Genomic DNA, 5,000 nt, shown 5'->3' on the forward strand with positions numbered 1-5,000 from the left:
CGATCAACTCGAAACTTCAACATCCCCCCTCCCCCCTTCCCAGGCAAACCCCGGGCATTTGACTATTAGGGAGCTTTAGCAACTACGACGGGAACGGCAACGAGGACGTCATCTCAAAACATAAATTCGCGCTATTGTAATCATTTCGCGACTATTCCAAGCTTTTTAACGTGACACTGGTGTGGTAGTCCCTCAAGAATGAAAACGATATGAGTCACGCTTAATTTTGGGGAGAAAATGAAAATTTATCTCCAAGTGCTGACGTCCTCCATAAACCTCAAATTTGGCTATTTCACGTTGTAGTTTTGCTGACGACGGCAAAGAAATGGACAAAAGTGAAAAACACACGTGCAGAGCGTGCAAAGCTATTGTTTTTGCCTAATAAATATGCAAATTTGTGACGTTCTCGTTGCCGTTGCCGTTGTCGTTGCGCGGGGTGGGGAATTTGACGGGTAAGGCCTCCCCAGGGGTGGGAAATTTGACCTTTGCCTAGGTGGGATGGGAAAATTGAACCGGAAGTGTCATTGTTCAAATTTTTATTTTTATTTTTTTGTTATTATCTTTTGGACGAGATGTAGAATTTGTGAGCGATCGGCATACAAAACAAGGTCTTCAAAAGTTGTTTAGAAACCACAGTTAGTTACAGTTGGCCCAAACTCTGTGTTTTGTTTTGAAGTTAGTCGATACAAATCGGAAGGCGTAATAAAAGAAATAAGCACTAATGCTGCACTCACTTGTCTGTTGTCTCTTTGTGATCGTTCTTCGGTAATTTGGTGCCATTCTGTCCTCTGTTTCGCAAGATATCCTCAAACGAAGACCTGAGAAGGTAGGAAAAGCTCACCAGTCGATCGGCCAAGCAAACCGAGAAATCGAGCCAAAACATTTAACCAATATCCTTCAATCCGCCTCAAACTCGGCCAGCGACATGTTCGAAGATTCTATCAAACATCTAGTCAAGAAAATAGTCTCGCTATCCACTCTGCGAAGGAAAATTTGCCACAAAATTTCAATTTCGCCATCTATCAACATACTTGTGACGATCAGTTGGTGACATGTACGGTCACCGCTCTCTTTATAGATGGTTTTCACGTGACGTCATCACAGCCATGTTGGTGGACGAAAACAAAAGATCTCTCATTAGCGTCTTTTGTTCGTCCACCAGAAGTCGTGCGTTTCTCTCTTGTTATCTTGGTGTCTCTAGAGATTGGTCTTTCGCTCCACCAGGCCCTTCCCCGGACTTTAAGAGCGTTAGTTTTCTCCCAAGGAATTTTGTCAAATCCGGGGAGGGGTGGAGGAAAACAATTTGTACTAAGGAACTGGTGACTTGTCACCAATTGACCGTTTGGGTGCACGGCTTATCATAAGTACCCCAAGCACAGGGTCCAGAGGAGATATGTTTGTCGTTAGGACATCAAAACCCGTCGAAAACATCTGAAATAATGGGTCATTTTAATCGCGTTGACGATCGCGTTACAGTTTCGTTACACATTCTGTACACCGCAAACCAAGTGACTGAGGGCTCGCAAGATCGGCTTACAGTATAAAATACGGAAAGTGAGGAAACAAATTTGGGGTCGATTTTCGAATCCCTGAAACTCAAATGGAATTGAATTAAATTGCCTGACTTTCCTAACGTGATCTAGAATTGTTATGTATTTGCCAAACACTGTAGGAAAACGGCATAAGAAAGCGTTCAAATTCATTTTCGGCAACCGAAATTTACGGCTTCGAGAGAGAGCTTTCGTTCGGTGTGCACCACAACATATGGTGACGGAAATGACGCGTAAAGTAAATGTGCGCAAGATCGGAAGTAATTTGTGCCCCAAGTTCGAAAACACCAACGGTTTCTTTTGCAACTTTTCGACTGTTGACGTGTACAACAAATGTCCAGTCTTTAAAGATCTTTACTTCAGTTAAAACTCGGCTGCCTTCGTCATCTTGTGACTGGACTTTTATCCACTCAAAGCCAATCGAATTCTTTTGTGAAAGCTGGCAAGTCTTCCCATTTAACACTCAAAGCCAATCGAATTATTTTGTGAAAGCTGGCAAGTCTTCCCATTTAACACGGTCTTCTTCCAATCTTGAGGTTTTTGAAAGTGGGTACTGCCATACTCGGCCACCGTTAACTCTTCGCTGGACTCTACTCGCCTGTGGAAAGGCCTCCTTTAAAATAATCCCCAGTTCTTTGACTTGCAATAGAAAATTTTCCTTTTCGGAGCTGTTAGTTACATAGTCGTCGAGTATTTCTTGTACGGAGATATGTAAAGTTTTGTTCGTCTCTTCGATAATTCATTGAAAGCCTGCAGGTAAAATAGTCAAGTTCGATCAGGGAAAAATCAAACACGGTAATTTGTGGCTCACGTTCGAAAGCCAACTGGTCAGATATCTTACCATTTAGAAACAAACACGTGTTTTTCTCTGTTCGATACTTTTGATCTCTTCTCGTCCGGCTGCTTTTCGCGCAACGGAACGGGTCTTTTCAAGGGAGAAGCCGCTATTATTTTAAAACTCCCTCCACAGCTGATGTTTTGATTCTCGAATTAGTAACGGTCTGTTGCTTTTGCGTTTCCGGTCCCAATTCACTTCCGTCACCAAGTGCTGCGGTTCACATCGAACGGAGTCACGTGGTACAAGTTTCCTCCGTTTCCGTATTTTATACTGTAAGCCGATCTTGCGCTCGCAGTCTCTTGGTTTGCGGTATACAGAATGTGTAACGAAACTGTAACGCGATCGTCAACGCGATCAAAATAACCCATTATTTCAGATGTTTTCGACGGGTTTTGATGTCCTAACGACAAACATATCTCCTCTGGACCCTGTGCCCCAAGCTCACGGAGTATCGTTGTTGCGTTACACAAATTTTAATAGGGGTTTTTATCGGGAATTTAGCGATCATTATTTAGGGCATTTAAGTAGAAATAAAAATACACCAGAATTTCTCACCTTGCCTCCTTGTCTTATCTATGGTATGTTCTTAGCATTTCTGGCCGTTTCAGTGCGAGGGGATTAGGTACACTAGTTATTCGTATACCTGTTCGTTTGTAAAACACAATTGATTTCCGTAGCTTTCTCTACTTGTCCTCTCTTGTATATACATCTAACCACTGCTCGCCTCGACTAGCTATTGCTAACTGCGAGCAGTGCAGATTGAAAAATTTATAATATAATGAAATTCTACAATAATCTTGAAACTTGGAGGGAGTTTTAGTCTTATACTATATGGAAAGAGGAAACAGCGAACCTACACCCACTGGAATAGCGCTGAAATGGCCAAAGGTAGCCACAAAAACACCGATAAGGTATCGAGAAGACAAGGTAAGGCATTTTTGTTCGATTCATTTTCTTTATTTCGACTTCCAAACACGTTTAATTTGCAAATTCCCATACAAACGGTTATAATTTTAAGTGATCGTGATGCTCAAATTACATTGTTAGCTTGGGGTACCTGTGGGCTGATCGTCACAAGAATGTTGACAGAAGACGAAATTGAAATTTTGTGGCAAACTTTCCTTCGAGTGGGTATCGAGGCGATGTTCTTGACTAGATGTTTGATAGAATCTTCTTACATGTCGCTGGCCGAGTGTAAGGCGGATTAAAGGATTTTGGCTCGATTTCTCGGTTTTCTTGTCCGATCGAGTTGACTGGTGACCCTGTTTGACGGAATGGTGGAATGATAGAATGGAATGGTGGCACGGCGGAATTGCGGAATATTCTATAATACGGAAATTATGGAACATTTTGAAAGGTAGAATGTACGGAACATTCTAAAACAGGTAATATACGGAAAATTCTAAAACGCAGGATGAGAGGAAAGTCTTAACAAAGGATATAAACAATACATTTTTTTGCTCGTTTTTTATTTTTTGAGATAAATACTAGTGATCAGCACACAACAACAAATCTAGATCTTGTCCATAATGTTCGCTTAGTAAAATATATTCTATATACAAGGCTAAAAAGGTTATGAAATGGTTAAAAATTAAAATGTTTGAACCAAACGTTTTCGGATGTTTGCCATCATCAGGGTTAAGATCTTGTTAACTTGCTTTTATTTTTCCGACCGTTTTCGTCTGATTACGCAGACTTCTTCAGGGAGTTTGAACAAGATGGTTGAAAGGAACGTATTTTATACCTTATTTACAATTTTAACTCCAGAAGCCCCAAAACCCAGCGTCGCTGTGATTCTGCTCGAATCTAGAACTGAATTCAACACACCCATTGGTAACGTTTCACCAGACGTCGTCAACAATCATGAGATGCTCATAGTTATTGAACGCAGGCTTCTAGCTTTTAATTTTTTATCTTGTATAAATATATGACAGGCTGTATGTGTGTATGTATGATACTAGAAGCTAAATTATGACTACTGCATTCCTAGTCTTCGGGAATACATTTATCTTTTGTCTTCTTGTAATGTTGTTTGGCTGCTGCCGGCGAAAGTTCTATCATTTCCGATAACACCATTCATTTTAGATGGAAAGTTGACCGAGAATTAAAATCACACATTTGTGAACAATTGCCTTATAATCGAGTGAAAAGGAACGAAATGTTCCTGCTGAGATCATTATATATAGAAGCACCGAACCATTTATGGTACGGTTTACCGACTGAAATCCCTTTGCCTGTTCATTTTTAAAAGAATCATTGAGCCCAAATTGATGGACTAAAAATTATTTAACTAGCAAGGCAGCAATAACTTAGAAATAAATTACAGTTAAACAAAGTCTACATACGTCATTGATAAAATTAGTTCCTATTATTTTGGTAAAGTATGTTGGATGATACCAAAGGTCAAGAAATCTCTTGTTAGTATGTCAAGTAAAAACTGATGCGCTGAAAATAGAAACAGGAAAAGAGAAGAACTCTATGAAAGGAAGCATATCAATTTAGCGGTACTGTCTGATAGAATGCGATGAAAATATTGGCTCAAAATGCCAATTATCAATTTCTGTATCTGCTTCGCGAGTTTTTCAGTTTCGCGTGAGGACAAGACGGGCTGC

Source organism: Montipora capricornis, chromosome 14 (genome assembly GCF_036669925.1).
Source record: "Montipora capricornis isolate CH-2021 chromosome 14, ASM3666992v2, whole genome shotgun sequence".
Classification (NCBI taxonomy): Eukaryota; Metazoa; Cnidaria; class Anthozoa; order Scleractinia; family Acroporidae; genus Montipora; species Montipora capricornis.